The sequence below is a fragment of the Dendropsophus ebraccatus genome, chromosome 4 (genome assembly GCF_027789765.1).
Source record: "Dendropsophus ebraccatus isolate aDenEbr1 chromosome 4, aDenEbr1.pat, whole genome shotgun sequence".
NCBI lineage: Eukaryota > Metazoa > Chordata > Amphibia > Anura > Hylidae > Dendropsophus > Dendropsophus ebraccatus.
Genome location: NC_091457.1, coordinates 56246081 through 56267678, shown reverse-complemented (window position 1 = coordinate 56267678; position 21598 = coordinate 56246081). Strand labels below are relative to the sequence as shown.

Genomic DNA, 21598 nt, shown 5'->3' with positions numbered 1-21598 from the left:
AATTATTTGGGACCTATAAAAGCTTCTACCTGAGGTTATGATTTGAGTATATTCCTAGGTTCACCAGATCACCAGCTAAACTTTCATGACTGCTTCACTTCAATAGCTTCCACATCTGACTGGTCAGTCAGGTTAGCCAACTACAGGAGACCTGAAGCTCCAGTCACTGTCACTCACAAACGTTTCACATGTCAGAAGTTTTGATCAGTAGGGGTGGGGGTGTCCACCGATCACTAGAATCCACAAGAGACAGCTCCCAGCAATACTCCTGGCTGGTTCTAACAATCGGTGGGGGTCTCAATCTCAAATCCCAACTATGGACAGCAGAATGTTTCAGCAAACAGGATTATCAAAATGTGATTAATGTTACTACTGCAGCCTCTGTAGTACAAATTCATGGTGCAAAAAGGACTGGGAATTATGGGAAGAGGTAAGGGAGCAGGGCAGCCCCTGATATAGGTACACAGTACACACACTGGCAATGCAGGGAAAGCAGCATGGCCACCAGCTGTCATTATACAGGCAGGGCAGTCTACTGATACGTTCTTGGCAGCATGTACTCACACAGTACACCCTGTGATGCAGTAACAATGGTGCAATTTTCAAATACGCAATATTATTGGTTGTGAGAATGGTGCAATTTCCCCTCTTGACCTCAAAATAAAAAAAAAAAAAATATATATATATATATATATATATATATATATATATATATATACACATTAGTTTTGGTGAAATGTTATTGACAGTTATGTTTACCACTATTTTTTAAAAGACTTCAATTAAGTGCACCATCTGTCATAGGAAAGGTGAAGCAAATCGCTATAAATGTCTGCAGTTAATATTTGTCCCATTCCCCCCCTCCCCTTTCAAAAGGTGTGGGCTGCAGTGGGTGCTGTGCAACAAGATCATTACCCGCTTCCCCAGGAGATGCGCTTACACATACAGAATTCCCTGCAGATACACTGCTAAACTATCACCTGTACTACTCCTGTAATAGGCCCAGGGCTATGAAGGCTCACAGCGATCCATCACAGGAGCCATTGAGGTATAACAAGGAAATGACAGGAACAAGGTGGTGGCAGCATTTACTAAAACGGTAGTTACACTTTAAGGCTGGGTTCCCACTATGTATATTTGAGGCTGTATTTGGTCCTCATAGCAACCAAAACCTGGAGTGGATTGAAAACACAGAAAGGCTCTGTCCACACAATGTTGAAATTGAGTGGATGGCCGTCATATAACAGTAAATAACGGCCATTATTTCAATACAACAGCTGTTTTAAAATAACAGCACATATTTGCCATTAAATGGCGGCCATCCACTCAATTTCAACATTATGTGAACAGAGCCTTTCTGTGTTTTCAATCCACTCCTTGTTTTGGTTGCTATACAGCCTTAAACATACAGCCTTAAATATACAAAGTGTGAACATAGCCTAAGGCTGTGCGAAATCAGTATCTCAGATTTTTTTACATTGCTTTAATAAAAGTTATATTACTTTATAGTCTGCTGCCACCAACACAGGGCTGTGTAAGCTCTGCGGTTTCTGGCTCCTGCTAAGATCAAGTGCTGCTGCACAATCCTATACATTAGGGGCCTATTCCACGGAGCGATAATCGGCCCGATTCGGACAATTATCAATCTGTGAAATAGAGACAACGATCAGCCGATGATCGTGTCAACGGCTGACAGTTTTAGGTGGAAACCTAAAATAGGGCACAGACCACACATCGCTGTGTGGAATAGGGATGCGCGGTGGGCGACCAAAGATCTCACAAGCAGCATGCTTTATCTAAGCATGTTGCAGGGCTTCTCCTGCGCTCCTTCTTCCTCCTGGTCCCGTGCGCAGCATTAGCTTCGGTGTGGCCTGTCTTAGCTGACAGACCGCTCAGCCAATCACTGGGCAGGACTGCAACGGCCAGTGATTGGCTGAGCGGTGTGTCAGCTCAGACAGGCCACACCGAAGCTGCTGCGCGCGGGACCTGGGGGCAGAAGGAGCGCAGGAGAAGCCCTGCAACATGTGTAGGTAATGTATGGTGTTTAAAACAAGGGCTGCAAGGACATCAGTAAATAAGTCCCTGCAGCCCTCGCTAAAAGATTATCGGGCCGTGGAATAGGCCCGGTTAACGAGCGCCGATCTAGCAGATTGGTGCTCATTTACATTATTGACCAGGCCACCATCGGCCTGTGGAAAAGGACCCTTAGAATTTACAGTATCCAGGAGGAGGCTGCCCATCACTATAATACAGTGCTGGCAATGCATGCGCTGCCAGTGGCTCAGCTGTGTATAGCACTGTGAGGAAGCACATCACACTGGTCAAAGTTTCAAAAGTTGTTTGGTTCAGAAATAAAAATTATCCATTTCTTAATGATTTTTATGTGCTGAATTCAAATATCACAAGTAAAAATGTTAATTGGCTCTAGTTTCTATGATATGGAAGAGTTCTCATGTTACTGTTTTGTGAATTGTATAGAATACAGTATAATAGCCGAAATATTTATTACTTCTGCAATCATAAGGAAGAAAGTTTACTGTTCATAAACTTTTGAAATATATTCATAGGAAACTTAGTTCTATCTGAAATCAACTACAATTTACAGGCAGATCTAAGAATTGTTACAAATTAATTATGTTTATTGAACTCTGGAATGTAGGTCCTTATTCAATGGCTTCTTGGTGCATTTACACGTCTTTTGTATTCATACATGGGATTGTCTCTGATAACTGTCCAACAGTAATCGACAAGCATTGATGGGTTCCATTTACCCAGATCCCTTAAAGGGGTAGTCCACCAAAAATGTTTTTCTTTCAAATCAACTGGTGCCATAAAGTGCCAGAGATTTGTAATTTCACTTCTATTAAAAAATCTCAAGTCTTCCAGTACTTATCAGCTGCTGTGTGTCCAGCAGGAAGTGGTGTTTTCTTTCCTGTCTGACACACTGCTCTCTGTTGCCTCCTCTGTCCATGTCAGGAACTGTCCAAAACAGGAGCAAATCCTCATAGAAAACCTCTCCTGCTGTCCAGACTGGAAATAATACAACTTCCTGTTGGGCATACAGCAGCTGATAAGTACTGGAAGGCTTGAGATTTTTTAATAGAAGTAAATTACAAATCTCTGGCACTTCATGGCAGCAGTTGATTTGAAAGAAAAAATTTTTGGGTGCACTACCCCTTTAAGCTAGGTTCACGCTGCGTTTTTGCAATCTGTTTTTTTCATTTTTTTTTTTTTTTCAAAAAACAGATGAAAAACAGATGCATTTGTGTGCACCCGTTTTGAACCGTTTTTCCATTGACTTCCATTATGAAGTTGACACTACTTTTGTCAGGAAAAAAACAAACAAAACGGATCAGTTTTTTTGTTTTTTTATAATGGAAGTCAATGGAAAAAGCAGATCAAAACGGATGTACACAAATGCATGTTTTTCTTTCATCCGTTTTTTGCAAAAAACAGATGAAAAACACGGATAGCAATAACGCTATCCGTAACAATTCTTAGATAAAGCAATATACCAATTGATGATGCAATACTGATGATGCAAACTTTTCCTAGTATTGTATCACAGGCTGTGAGAAGTATAGAAAGTATGTCTATATCTTGAAAATTAGAGCCAATTACAAATTTGGACATCATTTTCGATCTCAGCACCCCAAGATTAGTTAAGTTCAACTGTTTTCATGTCGGAACTTTTTTGGCTGTTGACCAGTGTGCAGAGCAGGGTTCAGGAACTGCAGGGCTGTCTAAGGGTGGGTTCACACAACATATCCGCAGTGGATTTTACCGTGCAAGTTCACAGCAAAATCCACTGCGGATCCCTTCACTGTCACTTTAAATACAATTACATACTCGCAGCGAAATTGTCATTCAGCTGTGAGTATATAAGTAGCAGCCCCCCCTTAACCACATTACCTGTCCGCGCCCCGGCAGCTCCCAGCCAATCAGTGGTGTAATAGGGCCCCAAAAGTCCTTTCACTTTAGTAAAGGGGTTGTCCGGAGGTCGGCCTTTAATAAATTGCTGTGGGTGCTAATAAAACAGTAAGCATGTTATCCTTACCCGTCCATGCTCCCCTGATGTCCCCCACTGACTTAAAAGACTCCACTTCAGAGAGTAGCGAGTCTCAGAAGAGACCGCCCGCTCAGCCAATCACTGGCCATGGGGTTGCAATGTCTCAGGTATTGGTTGAGTGGGCTGTCATTCCAAAGAGGCTCTGCAGTCAGTGGGGGACCACTGCACCAGAGGAGGACAACAAGGGAGCGCGGACAACATTTATTCTTTTATATGCACCAGAATTTAAAAAAAAAAAGGGAATCAATTAGCATGATCCCAGCTGCAGCACAGAGCTCCTACACAGCTCCCCTACTATAATCTGTAGTGTCTTCATCGGTAAATCTAGTTACTAGAAGAACCTCTTTTATTCCAGTACGTGAGGCAGAGAGCCAGGCACCTAGTCACACACACTCAGCAAGGATGACTTATAAGTAAAGAGGCTACTAAAGCATCTCTCTGCCTGTCACTCATCCCTGACAGGCAGAGAGCCATAGTTGACTAGATCAGTGCTTCTCGAACTGTGAAGCGGGCCTCACCAGTGAGGCGCCCCCTAGTTGTTGGTGAGGCCCTGCTCAGGAGCCAGTCCTTTTGCTGTTTGCAGAAATCTCCATTATAACATTATTAATTTATTTTGTACTTTATTAGCATATAGAGCTTGGAAGACAGGTGAAAGGTAGTCCTAGCATTATTCTGAACTTTTAAATGGACTTTCACCACAGATAGTGAAGCCCAGGCTTGGTCAGTCTGGTGAGGCCCAGGCATTGCCTTGGTCTGTTGGGTGAGGCTCCAGTAGAAAAAGTTTAAAAAGATCTGTACTACATCATGGATCATCTCCTGCCTTGCACGCCTTTCAATTTGCTGCCACAGAGGTACATCAGTAAAATCGTGCCGACTGGTTCTCTAACCATTTTGCAGGACTAACACCCAATGCAATCTAAAGTTTTAACATGTCTAGCGCAGGAGATATTCTTTTTCTCCACTCACTGCACACACTTTCCTTGGCACTCTGCCCTGGTAGGGCACCAACGAAACCACTGTGACCAGTGGTGTGTGCACAGCCGTGTAGCAAACTGCATACATCCACGCAAGTGCAACCTCTTTGGCGCTGGCTACAACTGTATGAAATTCTGGTGTTTAACTGTCTACGCCATAAAATAATAGGGCAATGTAAAACCCTTATGGTGGGAGCATAGAGATCACTAGTGCCAGGATGAGAAGTACTAGAGAAGCACGGTGACAACCAGTGAGCTCTGTACCCGCACCATTGAGGAGGGGACTGCTGCCCCCTCCTCCCCATTAGCCGCACATCTGGGTTGTGGGATATGGCTCTTGGGGCCATCACTAGACACATAAGGGAAGATTTATCAAACATGGTGTTAAGTGAAACTGGCCCAGTTGCCCCTAGCAACCAGATTCCACCTTTCATTTTCCTAAGTCTGAGGAATGAAAGGTGAAATCTTGGTTGCTAGGGGCAACTGAGCCAGTTTCACTTTACACCATGTTTGATGAATTTCCTTCATCATACTAGAATACTCAGGCTTTCAGGCTCCTTTCCTGCTCTACTTATCAATAAATAATGAAGGACCGTGTGATTTCTTCCTGCTGTGCTATTCCTGTCAGGGAGGAGGACCCTCAGCTGTCTGCCCCAGCACTTACAGGTGCCTGGAGGATCTCTGCTGTATATAGGTGGCCCCGGGCTGGGGGGGTTGCCTAGCAACAGCAGCGACAGTGGGCGGGTGACAACCCCAGAGCTACAGGCCACTGTGCAACTGCTCACTGACATCTCTGCTGCCACCGATCCCATCCTGGACCGCGCCTACCATGAGCAGACACGTACCGGACACCGGGTGATACACAGCCACTGTGCACATACACCAAGCAGCGGAGATGTGCCCGGTTACCTCCGGAGCGGCTCGGGGCTGGAGACTGCTCACAAAGGGCTCGGCGGCATCCTCCCGGAGATCACACAGCGGCGCAGCCAATGACGTCACAACCTGAGGCCCCGCCCCTTCCGACACCGGGAGCCAATGACGGCCGCCTCGTACCAGCCTCAGCACCAGCGCCCACCCGGTCAGGCGGCACGGCGCCGGTCATCACACACCGTCCATTGTGAGACCCGGCACACCCACCCCTCCATCCGATACTATACAGAGACCGCCACACAGCTACCATCACCTACCGGAATCACTACTGACCCCTGGCGGGGGAGGGAGAGGCAGGTGGGCACGCCGCACAGTACCCGGCCAGGCCACATTAATTTATTACCAGGCAAGTGGTCGCCCCGGCATGGCATGCTGGGACTTTTAGTTCTACAACAGCTGGCGATCACTGGCCCCATCACCACTCCTCCTGCCGCCGCCCACTGTAGGAGACACGAACAGCCAGCACACTGCACTGATTACCACAAATTATTCAGCGCCAAATCCGACAATGGTATGACGTCATCCAGAGGGGCACTACTGTGTGCTAACTATAGGGAGATAACACATAGTAGTGCCCCCTGTGTGGTATCTCCCTATAGTTATCAGCACACAGTAAGTAGTGCCCCCTGTGTGGTAGCTCCCTATAGTTACCACATAGTAAGTAGTGCCCCCTGTGTGGTAGCTCCCTATAGTTATCACATAGTAAGTAGTTCCCCCTGTGTGGTAGCTCCCTATAGTTATCACATAGTAAGTAGTGCCCCTGTGTGGTAGCTCCCTATAGTTATCAGCACACAGTAAGTAGTGCCCCCTGTGTGGTAGCTCCCTATAGTTACCACATAGTAAGTAGTGCCCCTGTGTGGTAGCTCCCTATAGTTATCACATAGTAAGTAGTTCCCCCTGTGTGGTAGCTCCCTATAGTTACCACATAGTAAGTAGTGCCCCTTGTGTGTTAGCTCCCTATAGTTATCACATAGTAAGTAGTTCCCCCTGTGTGGTAGCTCCCTATAGTTACCACACAGGGGGCACTATGCTAACTATAGGGAGCTACCACACAGGGGGCACTACTCACTGTGTGCTGATAACTATAGGGAGCTACCACACAGGGGGCACTATGCTATCAGCACACAGTAAGTAGTGCCCCTTGTGTGCTAGCTCCCTATAGTTATCAGCACACAGTAAGAGGTGCTCCCTGTGTGGTAGCTTCCTATAGTTGGCACCACACAAGGGGCACTACTTACTGTGTGCCAACTATAGGAAGCTACCACACAGGGAGCACCTCTTACTGTGTGCTGATAACTATAGGGAGCTAGCACACAAGGGGCACTACTTACTGTGTGCTGATAGCATAGTGCCCCCTGTGTGGTAGCTCCCTATAATTATCAGCACACAGTAAGTACTGCCCCTTGTGTGCTAGCTCCCTATAGTTAGCATAGTGCCCCCTGTGTGGTAGCTCCCTATAGTTATCAGCACACAGTGAGTAGTGCCCCCTGTGTGGTAGCTCCCTATAGTTAGCATAGTGCCCCCTGTGTGCTAGCTCCCTATAGTTATCAGCACACAGTAAGAAGTGCTCCCTGTGTGGTAGCTTCCTATAGTTGGCACACAGTAAGTAGTGCCCCTTGTGTGGTAACTATAGGGAGCTACCACACAAGGGGCACTAATTACTGTGTGCTGCTAACTATAGGGAGATACCACACAGGGGGCACTATGCTAACTATAGTGAGATACCACACAAGGGGCAGACTGACCCCGAGAGATTGCAGCCAATCACAGCCCGGCTTTGGTTTCTGAAAATAAGCTGTGATTGTTTGCTATGGATCAGACATCTAGACCTGTACTCAGACTACCATCTTGTATGTCATGGGCAGAATGCTGCAGTTGGCTGCACTATTTGCACATGGCACCAATACAAGGAGTCAGATAGGGAAAAAACTACAATACCAATGTGAACGGAGCCTTATGCAGTGCACAGCGGGTTGGTTACCCATGCTGTATGCCAGGCACAGTCACCCTTACCCAGTAACTGTCCCTGGCACACCAGATGCTGCATATTACATAGGCATAACTGCATATCAAGAAAGCGGCATAGATGGCAGTTTGACCAGGTCATAAAAAAATTATTACGCCTTAAGGCTGGGTTCACACTATGTATATTTGAGGCTGTATTTTGTCCTCATGTCAGGTCCTCATAGCAACCAAAACCAGGAGTGGATTGAAAACACAGAAAGGATCTGTTCACACAATGTTGAAATTGAGTGGATGGCCGCCATATAACAGTAAATAACGGCCATTATTTCAATACCACAGCCGTTGTTTTAAAATAACAGCAAATATTTGCCATTAAATGGCGGCCATCCACTCAATTTCAACATTGTGTGAACAGAGCCTTTCTGTGTTTTCAATCCACTCCTGGTTTTGGTTGCTATACAGCCTCACAAATACAGCCTCAAATATACATAGTGTGAACCCAGCCTTAGGGTACAAACCCACTTGACGTATTTGCTGCGTGATTTAGTCTTAAAAATAAGCAGGCAAAACGCAGGTTGGCTTCATACGATTGTTCTGCGTTAAAATACGCAATTGCGTATTTTTGAAGCGTGAAGCTACATGCGTTTTTCGCACAGGTTGTTAACAACTGATGCTTTGCTAACAACAAGCTTCACGCTTCAAAAATACGCAGTTGGGTTCGATCCATTCTTCTGGCCGGGCCTCAGCGTCGCACTGACGCTGATCCCGGCTCGGCAATACATTGCTATGGCCTGCAGGATCCAATATGGCCCATCACCGATCTTATGGATCATTGCTGTGTATATACACAGCATTGATCTCTATGAGAAATCAGTGCTTTGTATATACAAGTCTCCCAGGGGGACTTCTAGATAAAGAAAAAAAAAAGTCAAAATGTTTTTTTATTAATAAAAATCCCCTCCCCTATTAAAAGTCCAAATCACCCCCCTTTTCCCATTTTATAAATATAAACAAACATGTTTGATATCGCCGCGCGTAATCGCCCAAACTATTAAATTATCACATTCCTGATCTCACACGGTAAAGCGCAAGCGCAAAAAGGCGTAAGCGCAAAAAGATTCCAAAGTGCAAAATTGTGCTTTTGGTCGCATCAAATCCAGAAAAAAAAAATAAGCGATCAAAAAGTCGCATATGCGCAATCAAGGTACCGATAGAAAGAACACTTCATGGTGCAAACAAATGACACCTGACACAGCCCCATAGACCAAAGGATAAAAGCGTTATAATCATAGGAATAGAGCGATTTTAAGGAACATGTATTTCTTAACAATGGTTTGAAATTTTTACAGGCCAAATAAAATAAAAGTTATACATGTTACTTATCGTAATCGTAACGACTTGAGGAACATATATAACAAGTCAGTTTTACTCCAGGGCGAACGGCGTAAACACTAAACTCCCAGATCGCGCCGCCCCGTGGCAGCTTCCTGGACTAAGCTGCGGCTTGAGACGTGACGTTTCAAGGCAGCTCAGCCATTCAGCGGCCGAGGCGGGACTCTGCTACGACCGCTGAACGGCTGAGCTGCCTTCTGCCGCGGGACGGGAGTACAGGGCGGCGCGAACCAGGAGCATGCGCTGGAACCGGGTATGGCAAGTCACCGAAGCCTTCTATTTCCACCCCCTCCCCAGCAAAATACGGATTATGCAGCTGGCCCAGAGTACCCCTTTAACATAACCAGCTGTGCTTCCAGAATGTAGAGAAATGCTTTTAGTCTCTGGTACAAAGAGTCTGAGGCTTTCCTGAGCTCCAGAGTAGCTGCAAGATGGTAACACTTCACTCTCCCCTCTCTGATTGACACCCAGAAGCTTAAAGGAGTACTCCGGCAGCCCCTATCTGGGGAACGGGGCCAGATAGCTTATTAACACACATCACAAATTTATATAACTTTGTACTGTGTGTTAATTAAGCGTAAAAAGTAAAAATCACTGTACCACCCCTTTAAGGCCCTATTACAACAAACGAATATCGGCCATATGAACAATGTCGGCTGATCGTTGTTTGTCTTTCAACATGTTAAAAGACAAAAGACTAAGATTGCAGTGATCTGCTGGCGCCTCACATCTAGCAATCGTCCCCAGACACCCACCACCACCGTGTAATAGCACCGGCAGCGAGCAGAGAACGAGGAACAAACGAGTGCTGACAGTGCTTGTTTGCTCCTCAACATCGCCCGTATAGTAGGGGCTTAATCAGTCCCAAGCAGGGTCAGGTATGGGGGCGGGCAGATGGGTTACAGCTTGCTGCACTCCAGGAGCTCGGGAAAGCCTCTGACTTAGATTTAATTAAAAAAAAAAAAAAAAAAAAAAAAAAAAAAAAATCAATAGTCCAGGCGATTAAGAAACTTTGAAATTGGGTTTGTTAGCCGAAAAATTAATTTTTATCATGAAAAAAACAGTTTGAAGCTCTCCCCCTGTCTTCATGGCTTACTTATGGACAGGGGAGGGGCGGAGAGAGATGAGGCACCAAAACAGGACAACTAAGTTAATCTACAGTTAATACTCGGCTATCCTCAGTCAGCACTGACCTCTCTGACCTCTGAATACCGCTGTCACCCACCTCTGTGTTGTGTAATCCTTTGTTCCCTGCTGCTGACTAACTCCCTCCTTCCTCCTCCCCCTCCCCTCTCTATAGAACAGACTGGGTATGTCTGATGCAACAAGTCACAATTTCCTGATATTTTTCAGTGAGTGGAAAAGAGGGAGGGGGGGGACCTGGGAAAAGGCTTTTTGACTGCAGATAACGGCATATTTGCCTAATAAACCCAATTACAAAGTTTCTTTAAAATCGCCTGGACTACTGATTTCTGCAAAAAAAAAAAAAAAAAAAAAAAAGACAGACTCTTTAACCCTTTGAGGACCAGGCCCAAAATGACCCAGGGGACCACGCAAATTTTGATCTTTTGTTTTCATTTTTTCCTCCTCCCCTTCTAAGAGCTCTAGCACTTTCAGTTTTCTATCTACAAGGCCATGTAAGTGCTTGTTTTTTAAAGGAATAGTTGTACTGTGTAATGGTGTCTTTCATTTTACCATAACATGTATGACGGAATCCCAAAACTATTATTTATGGAGATATAAATAGGTGAAATCGTAAAAAAAAGAATGCAATATGGTAACGTTTGGGGGGTTTCTATGTCTACGTAATGCACTATATGGTAAAAGTTACATGATACCATTATTCTATAGGTCAGCCCAAACACAAACATATGCAGGTTTACACAGATTCTCTAATGTTATAAAATAGGCCTATTGTGACGCTTATAACGGTTTTATTTTCTCACCTACGGGGCTGTATGGGGTGTCATTTTTTCCGCTATGATCTCTAGTTTTTATTAATACCATATTTGTGAAGATCGGACGTTTTGATCACTTTAATTTTTTTTATATATATATAATGTAACATAAAATTGGTAACCCGCGCACTTTTTTCCCCTCTTTTAGTGTATGCCGTTCACAATGACGCTTGTTATATTTTAATAGATTGGACAATACGCACGCTACGGTAGATTATATGTTTATTTATATGATGGGAAAGGGGGTGATTTAAACTTTTATTGGGGAGGGGCTTTGGGGTAGTGTATTGGTGTTTTTTTTTTTTTATATATACATTTGGAGTCCCTTTGGGGGACTTTTCCATTCATTGGTTTGATTTCATACACTGATCATTTATGAAATAAGTACAATCAGACCCCAGATCAGATCCCCTAGTGCCCCAGTCACTAACCCCCCTCCCCGCGGCGGCCATCAGATCCAAGATGGCCGCCGCCATCACTGTGAACGGACTAATGTCTGTTCAGTGATCAAAAAGAAAAATGAATGAAAGGTAGCGGAGAGCATGGGGCAGTGATCGGGGACCCCCCTGTGGGGTCCCGGTACAAGCGATCAGCGGTATATACTATATACCGCTGATCGCTTGTGCCATGTGCCGCCGGCACTTTTTATCCCCTGTCACCATAAATGATTGGTGACAGGGGATAAAAAGTGATGTGCCTAACACCCCCCCCCCCCCCCCCCCAAGTCACCCCACCCCATGTACTTAACCAGATGCTGGGAGCTACTACCTCCTCCTGATAGAAAATATCACAGTAATCTAGTGAAAATGAATGTGCAAAGTACAAAAAGTGACAAACATACAAAAAAATAAAACACACACTTATTATAGTAATAATTGCAGTTTCTCCCAAATTACCCCTAACCCCCCACCAGATTACCCATAACCACCGCAGGTTGCCCGTAACCACCCCAGGTTGTCCGTAATCACGCCCTGATTGCACGCAACCACCACACGGTGACCGTAACCACCGCACGTTGCCAGTGACCCCCTCCAGATTGCCTGTAACCACCCAAGATTACCTATAAGCACTTCAGTTTATCCGTAACAATCCTAGATTGTCTGTAAACCCCCCCCAGGTTGCCCGTAACCACCCCAGCTTGCCCGTCATCATGCCAGATTACATGTAACCTCCCAGATTGCACGCAACCACCGCAGGTTGCCTGACCACCGCACATCGCCTCTGACAACCGCACCTTGCCTCTAACCACCCCAAATTGCCAATGACCCCCTCCAGATTGCAGGTACCCACCGCAGATTACCTATAAGGACTTCAGTTTGTCCGTAACCACCCCACGTTGCCCGTGGTAGTCAAAGCACACACACAGCCTACTGCAGCCATAGCACACACACACACACACACACACACACACACACACACACACACAGAGCTGCAGCCATAGAACACTGAAGAAAAACACAATCTTCTCCCAGAGAGAAAACACCACACTGAGGACAGAGGTTACTGCTACACTACTTATGGCTTCTCCTCCTCCTCTATATTACACAGGATATCTTCATATTACACCGCTGCGCATATACAGTCATCCAGCATCCAGGAAGAGAACAGCACAGATCTCCCCCCACACAATGGACTCTTCCAGCTCAGAAACAAGCTGCCAAATAGTGACCGACAACTTTTCCCATGACCACCCTTATGTAATAGGGCCAGTGTCCTATTACTGATATATTCCCCGACCACCCTTGTGTAATAGGGCCAGTGTCCTATTAGAATGTTGCTTATAATATATATTCATGAGCAAAACTTGTAAAATTCATATCAAAATTTAATTCTACATTTTTTTTAAAGCTGGAATCGGTACATTTTTTTCCCCCGACTCCGACTTCAGCCAAAACTAGCTCCGACTCCACAGCCCTGCTGCCGACTATATATAAGCAAGAATCCCCCAAGGCAGCACATACTTCCCACCTGTGAGGCTTAGATGCACTTTCATCCTTTATATTCTTAACCCCTTGTTGGCCCCAAAAAGAATGACAGATGTAGATAAACCACTTACCCAGGGTTAAGTACATATTCTGGTCTCTGGATGCCTAACAACCAAGCACATGATGCATTCCTATGAGAAACAGGTAGAACCACACGTAGGGCGCAGGAGGACATTTGTCCAGTCACAAAGCAAAGTTTGCTCAGCAACATATCCAAGACAGAGAATAATTCCCTTGGAGCAGTCTTGTAGTTTGCAGCCCTGTACACAGACAGGTAAATATATACCAGCCAACAGGTCAAGTGAAAGTCCTACAGGATCTTGATCTCCATGTCCACCTTTAAGCAATTAAACAGTATCCTAACTTTTTGTGCAAACTACTTATCTTGTGCTAGTTCTTATACTGCAGAGCTGCACTGTACTACTACAAAGATAAATAGCCGTTAAAAAAAAAAAAAGCACAAGCACCAAGCAAAAGTGCCTAAAGGGAAAGCATTCCAAATGGAGAACCTCAAGAGGGGGCATGTGGCGGAATCTGCTTGAAGTTCTGTCCATGCCATGCCCAGGCAGACACGTCAATTGGGAGGACAGCGGAATCTGCCTGAGCATAGAATGGAGCCTATGAGACGGGCAGATCTTCAAGCGGGAGTGCAGCAGCGGAATCCGCTTGAAGTTCTCCGCTCAGAATTCATAGTGTGCACATGCCCTTACCAAGAGGAGGCAAGTAGAAGGCAAGATCATCATTACCTTCATTCTCAGCCTCCTGGCCCTAACTTGCTGTTATTTTCCCTGTATAGTCTTCTCTTTATAGCAGTAATCATTGGTAACTTAGATTTTTCTGGAGTTGATCATTGGCTTAGCCTCTGCCATTCTGGCTATAATCTCATTCATTTGACCAGTAGTTCTCGGCTTCCCGACATGTCTCGTGTTTTACTTGCCACTTAAAGACATTTGAGCTTATTTTACCTGAGCGGCCTATAATGTGCTGCACTGCTCTACATGGTTTTCCTTTGCCAATCAAATTTTTTTTCATATCATAACACTATTTCAGAAAGAAATGCACTACAGCCAGTGTGCAGCATCCAACACCCTCTAACCTTAAACCAGGACCAAAGCTGACCACTATTATTCCACAGAATTAGTGACTTCATCAATGTAACTCCTCTCTATTTTGAGGGTGCGTTCAAGAGTAACTGATCCACAGCGGATTTCTCACTGAGAATCCCCCTCCTCGACCCCCCCCCCCCCCCCCCCCCCCACACACACACAGCCGTAGGGCACTGATTGGCTGAACGGGATTTGAAGACACCGGGAGCCCCGAAACAGCGGGGACCCAGTGATGTATTATCTCCAGCGGCCGGGGGGTTAAGGGGGCGGGCTGCGGACAAACTCGCAGCAGGGATGTACATCCCTGCTGCGAGTTTGGCTGCCATTGAGTAAACAGGGCCGGGATCCGCAGTGAGAAACTCGCTGCGGATCCGGCAAGTGGGTTTGTACCCTAAAGGGGTATTTCACTTAAGATTTAACCCACCCACATTCTAAGCTTGTTTGTAATAGGTTTCTATTACATTACAAATTGGGACATTTGTCTGCAGCACATCTTAACTTGTCCACACAACATGTAAACAGCGGTCGTTGTTAAATGCAAATTGCATTGAAGTCTATGGACTATGGCCGGAAATAACTGACAAGATCATTATTTAGACAAAGCGGGAAACGTGCTATACATTGTGTGAATGTCCGTTGTTTGCATTGACTTCAATACAGATCATCTCATTATGAAGAGAACGGCCGTTGTGTAAATTGAAGACAATGGCCATTCTTATAACAAGTACGTTGTATGAAGAAAGCCTGAAGCTGCAAAAAATCCTCACTTCCTGGTCCACTTTGTCACCACTCCTCCCCCTCCCTTCTGAGACCAAAGTCAAGTGATCTCTGTCAATTCTGGTGCCAGCCAAGCTGTTACACTTCATCTGTAACCCTCGCCCACACCAATCAGTGAGCACTTGGCCAAAGGTTGGGGAAACAGAACAGTGAAAGCCTCCTGAGAAGTATTGGGGAAAGAAAACAGTTTCATCTCATTGAAGATGGATATTTTGTTTTCAGTGTAAGGGTGCCTTCATACGTACCGTATCGCTGCGTTTTTGGTGCGATTTTTACATGAGAGTTTTGATTTTCATGTGAAAATCAAAACTCATGTAAAAATCGCACCAAACACGCAGCGATAAATGCCCAGCGATACGGTACGTGTGAAGCCACCCTAAAGCAGAAGCAAATTGATCCAGCGGTGGGCAGATACTACAAAATGAGGCGGATACTTGGCAGTTGGCTCTGAGGCGCAATGCATGATGAGAAGTGTAGTTTCCCAGCCGGTGCCACCTTGGATTTAGACAGGCTTTTAGAAAAAAACTTGTAATTCAGGAACGGTGCCAACTAGAAAGACGGGAGACATCTCAAAATACTCAGTGGGGACTTGGTGAGTAAGACCAGCTAGGTTTGGGAGCATTCATATTTATTTTTTTTAGCTCTTGGGTGGAATTCCCTTTTAAACAAGCCCCTAAAATCACTCGGGAGCGGCAAGTCTTAACTGCCAGGCCAGTTTTATTTTTAAATGAAAGGCCATATTACAGGGGACGATAATGAGGGGGAAGCGAGCACCAACCTGTCAGGTCAGCGTTTGCTTCCTCCTTGTTCCCCACGTACTGTCTGTGCCATTACATACACAGACAGCAAGCCCCCCGTTGAAGTCCGTGGCAGTCTACTGCCGCCGCTCCTATTACTAGCAGCAATGCACAGCAGATGGTTGCTGACATGATCATGCAGTTTCAACACGTTAAAAAAAAACATTTACCATATTACACCAAAATGATTATTGGACCATCACAGCTGATAATCCTTTTGTGTAATAGGGCCTTTATGAATAAATTTCAAAGGAATAGGTCTTTACCAAAACAGTCATTTCTCAGGCTAATATTGTTGGGTCTGCTATTACTTTGAGGATAAGCAATGTATGTACAATGCTGTTCAGTTATATCTTGTGTTAAACTCATTCTGCTTGTAAAGTCACTGTGTGCACATAACTTACTCTGTACTAATTCTGAGTTACTTTCTATGTTTGCAGTCCATTTAAGGGATCTGTTTTTAAATGGTTACTTTTAAAAAAGGTACACACAAACAGTCAGCCACATTTTTGTGCACCCTAAATGATTTAAAAAAAAAATGTTTTGGTCCCTTTTGTTTTATAATGGATACGTTTAATGAACTGCAAAAATGCAGTGTGGCCCTACCCTAATACTCCAGTGGTAAAGTATCATTTTTTACAGCTGTCATTGGGAAGTCAAAAATGTTGCCAATAGGCACAGCACTCAAACCTTAGCGGGGCTCTTTAAAAGCAGCAGGTGGGCTATGCTTTGGAATGTGTCAATGTCGACAGGATTCATCAACAATCTAATAAGAAAATATGACTAATTTCACTATAAAGATGCCTAGCTGATATCTGGCTTGGGGCAGGAGGCAGTATGGGGAAATCGCAGGTTGTTGTTCCCACATGACCCATATGTTCTGGCCAATGACTGCACCATGCTGCCAGTAACATCATAGTGTGTGCAGTACCCCAATATTTTTTCCTCTCTCCTCCCTACAAGAAACCTGCAAAACTCCAATAACCAGTTACAGCCCAAAGTGGCAATGTCTCATAGCAGCAATTCACTGTGTGAAGTATGGGCTTACTGTGTTACCTGAAAACATGGCTGTGGGTCATGCGACATATACATCATCTAGTCCCTGCCACAAGCCACTGCATCACGATGGACAAATCATAACTAGAACCTCTATCAGTTAGCCGCAGTTACGTGACCAATTATCTGCAGCACCTAAGGAGTACTGACAAGTAGATGACACCTTTCCAGCAGTGGCCTCCATTCATAGGAGTTGTAGTTTAAGTGGCCTTGTCGTTATAAATTTCAAAATCTAAAACAACGGGGGATGTGATATAGACAGACTAAACACGAAGTCCTGGCCAGTACAGAAAGTGACAGCCAGATATGTCCATCAATCACAGGACTGCCTGGGAAACACAATATCTCAATAAATAAATAAATAAATATATATATAAATATATATATATATATATATATATATATATATATATATATATATATATATATATATATATATCAGGGCTCCAGATGGCGACCAAAATGGTCGCCAATGCGACTGACATTTTGCAAATGGCGCCCAGATTTATTAATCTGGGCGCCATTTGCGACTGGCCCCAGCGGCGGCGCGCTGTCTCTTTAAGATGCGCGGCTGATGCGCGGCTGCCGGGGGTGTCCCATCCTATCCCCGGCAGCGCGGCGCATCAGTGAGCTGCCTGGGGCCCTGACTTCCGGCACAGGAAGCGCACGTCAGAGACGCTTCCTGTGTCAGAAGTCACAGCCCCGGCGTACAGGGAGCTCACTGACGCGCCGCGCTGCCGGGGATAGGACGGGACACCCCCGGCAGCCGCGCATCAGCCGGGGACAGCGTCCGAAGAAGAAGAGGATCGCCGGGGGAGCGGGTTGTCAGGTGAGTTTGTGTGTTTATTTTTTTTAAATACTGCTTAGCATAGAGGAAAGGGGGGGCATAAGAGAAGGGGGGGCATCTATAATGGGGGGAGAAGAGAAGGGGGGGCATCTATAAGGGGAGGGGGTATCTATAAGGGGGGGAGAAGAGGGGGCATCTATAAGGGGAGGGGGGAGAAGAGGGGGCATCTATAATGGGGGGGGGGGGGAGAGGGGGCATCTATAAGGGGAGGGGTTATCTATAAGGGGGGAGAAGAGGGGGCATCTATAATGGGGGGGAGGAGGGGGCATCTATAATGGGGGGGGAGGAGGGGGCATCTATAATGGGGGTAGAGGGGGTCATCTATAAGGGGAGGGGGCCATCTATAAGTGTAGGGCAAACTGGCTGCAGACACTGGGAGATAGATATATGCACAATTATTATTATCAGGGCCCCTCAGGTGTCTGTATTGTAGGGGGTCACTTGCATTAGTCACTAGGTGAGAGATATATCTATCTATATACACATCTTGTGGGGGGTCACTATGGCTGCAGTCATAAGTCTAGCTCAGTATGTATAGACTGTTGCAAGCTTTTAAAGGGAACCTGTCACCCCCGGTGACGGGGTGACAGGCTCCCAACCCCCCGTTAGAACCCCCTATACTCACCTTATCGCGCCGGGTCCCGCTTCTGGAGGTGGTCAGGTCACAGAGATCTCAGCCGCTGCAGCCCGGCGCGCACACTGAGAGATGAGTCCAACGCTCATAGAGAATGACGGAGCACTGGACTCTCCCATCAATCTCTATGAGCGTTGGACTCATCTCTCCAACGCTCATAGAGATTGATGGGAGAGTCCAGTGCTCCGTCATTCTCTATGAGCGTTGGACTCATCTCTCAGCGCACGCCGGGCTGCAGCGGCTGAGATCTCCGTGACCCGACCATCTTCAGAAGCGGGACCCGGCGCGATGAGGTGAGTATAGGGGGCTCTAACGGGGGGTTGGGAGCCTGTCACCCCGTCACCGGGGGTGACAGGTTCCCTTTAAGTTCAATTTCAGAAGAGTAAGCCTCATTAAAAGGCTAGCCAAGTGAAGCTGAAGTACTGAGTCAGACTGGATATGGTTGTCAGACTGGATATGGTTGTCAGACTGGATATGGTTGTCAAGTTGCAAGTTTCCATGTTGAACGTTTTCAAACTAAGAAAAGAAAGGATCTAAAGGAGGAGGATGCTGCAGTGGCCTCTGCACACAGTAAGTCCCATTTAACATAACATTAATTTTACATGGTTTAAAATGTTGGCGACCAAATATTCTATTTGGCGTCTAAATTTTTCAGGTTAGGAGCCAATGGCTCCTAGGTAAATTTTTTAGTCTGGAGCCCTGTATATATATATATATATATATATATATATATATATATATATATATATATATATATATATATATATATATATATAGTAAATTGCAAACATGTATATCACACCCCCTGTTGATTCATGATGTTATCATGACAGGGACAATTTAAAGACCTATAAGTAAATGAAGGTACCAGTCAGCTTTAGCTTTTCTATCTTACACAAGTTCTTCGGAGAGTTCCCTGTATTGTGGTGACTGACAATGCTGCTCCCTCACCTGCACCCACCAATGCCCACACTACCATCCATCTTATACCAAGTATCACCCATCCCCTCCTCATCCACAGCCCCTGCCACCCCCACCTCACCCACCACAGCCCCTGCCACCCCCACCTCACCCACCACAGCCCCTGCCACCCCCACCTCACCCACCACAGCCCCTGCCACCCTCCACAGCCCCTGCCCCCTCCAGCATAGCAGCACACCTGTCCCCATACTGCAGCCTCCCTTACCTTCCCCACCATCAGCACTACAAGCCCACTTTATGTAGGCCAAGTCAGGGCCGCCCCCTTATCAGCTAGTCTCCAGGCAGCAGCCTCTACGCCGCAATTAAATCACGATCAGCCCCTGACCTGTTTCCTCGCAGCTCCGTGCTCCTTTCGCGATCTGTCGCGATACACCCGGCACTCCGGGCCACCCAGATTCTCCGCCGTTTATGCTGCCCGTTTGAACTGTCTCACTGCGCAGTATCCTTAAACCCGATTGGTTCACTAAACGATAGCAGCGGCTACCGCATGATTGGGCGGTTTGAACGCGGTAGGCGGGGCCTAACGAGGGAGTTGCTGTGCCGCGCTTAGCAGCGCTCTCAGTCCTGTCAGGGCTGTGGGTGTGAATGGTGGGCGGCAACTTATGACGGCTCATGGTGGCCTAACCCAATTCACAAACATCATCCTGTGTTTGTTCACGTCATGCTTGTGGTGGACGGGGTTTAACGTCAAATACATATAGCGACAGCTTATGAGCTAATCCATCCCATCTGTGCCCCCACTCGTCAGTAATGCCCCTATATGCGACTACACATCAATAATACCTGCTCTATGCTCCCACATAATATTACCCCATCTGTGCCACCACACATCAGTGATACCCCCACACATCAGTGATACAACCTCTATACCACCGCAGATCAGTGATACCCCCTCTATACCACCACACATCAGTGATACCCCCTCTATACCACCACACATCAGTGATACCCCCTCTGCCACCAACATCAGTGATACCCCCTCTGCCACCAACATCAGTGATACCCTCTCTATACCACCACACATCAGTGATACCCCCTCTATACCACCGCACATCAGTGATACCCAGTGGCGGTCTTTGGCACCAAGCACCCCAAGCGATCGCTTGGGGCCCCCAACATCCAAGGGGGCCCCCACGCCCTGCTCTTGTGCTCAAAACTGCTGGACAGGGCCGCTGCCCCGCTCGCTGCTGCCATCTGAACTGTAACTATGAGCACTCATAATGAGCGCTCATAGTTACATGCAGCAGCACTGACAGGGCGGGAGACATTGGCCCCCTTCCTGTCAGTCACTCTTGTGGCCGCAGGAAGGGTTTTCCCTGCGGTCACAAGTGGCAGCTTTGTCCTTGGGGTGCCGGCACTCCAGTGACATCACTGGAACATCGGCGCCAGGACAAGGGGAGTGCGGCCTCTTGTGATCGCAGGGAAAACCCTTCCCGCGGCCACAAGAGTGAAGAGAAGAGGAGACGCCCGGACCCAGGTGAGTATAAGTGTTTGTTTTATTAACAGTGTTATATACTATATGGAAGGGGGAGCACACAGGGGTCTGTTTAAGTGGGGGAGTGCACATCGGGGGTCTATATAAATGGGGGGAGCACACAGGGGGGCTATATAACAGGGGGAGCACACAGGGGGGCTATAGACTACTGGGGCTTCACAGAGGGGTCTATATACTACTGGGGGCAGCACACAGGGGGTCTATATACTACTTGGGGCAGCAGAATGGGGTCTATATACAACTTGGAGAGCACACAGGAGGTCTATATCCAAGTGGGGGAGCAAACAGGGGGGCTATATACTACTGGGGGAGCACACAGAGGTCTATATACTACTGGTGGGGCACACAGGGGGTCTATATACTACTGGGGGAACATACAGGGGGTCTATATACTACTTGTGAGGCACACAGGTGGTCTATATATAACTGGGGAGCACACAGGGGTCTGTATACTACTGGGGCAGCACACAAGGGGTCTATATAATACTGGTGGGGCACACAGGGGGTCTATATACTACTGGGGGAACCACACAGGGGGTTTATATACTACTGGAGGAGCACACAGGGGTCTATATCCAAGTGGGGGGAGCACACAGGAGGTCTATATCCAAGTGGGTGAGCACACAGGGGAC

The 21598-nt window shown here is 46.4% G+C and overlaps 1 protein-coding gene across 6 annotated transcripts in view; it reads right to left on the bottom strand.

The window, feature by feature from the left end:
- The window catches only part of CKAP5 (cytoskeleton associated protein 5), a 48549-nt gene extending 28614 nt beyond the window's left edge, over window positions 1–19935 (bottom strand). For 4 of the 6 annotated variants that reach the window (XM_069965880.1, XM_069965884.1, XM_069965883.1 and 1 more), the window contains exon 1: window positions 19797–19935. The gene's annotated coding sequence lies outside the window, so the exon portion shown is untranslated. Of the gene's footprint in view, window positions 1–5888; window positions 6031–19796 lie in introns of those variants that run through there. The other 2 variants (XM_069965882.1, XM_069965881.1) reach the window with 2 other exon arrangements.
- Between the last annotated feature and the right edge of the window lie 1663 nt (window positions 19936–21598).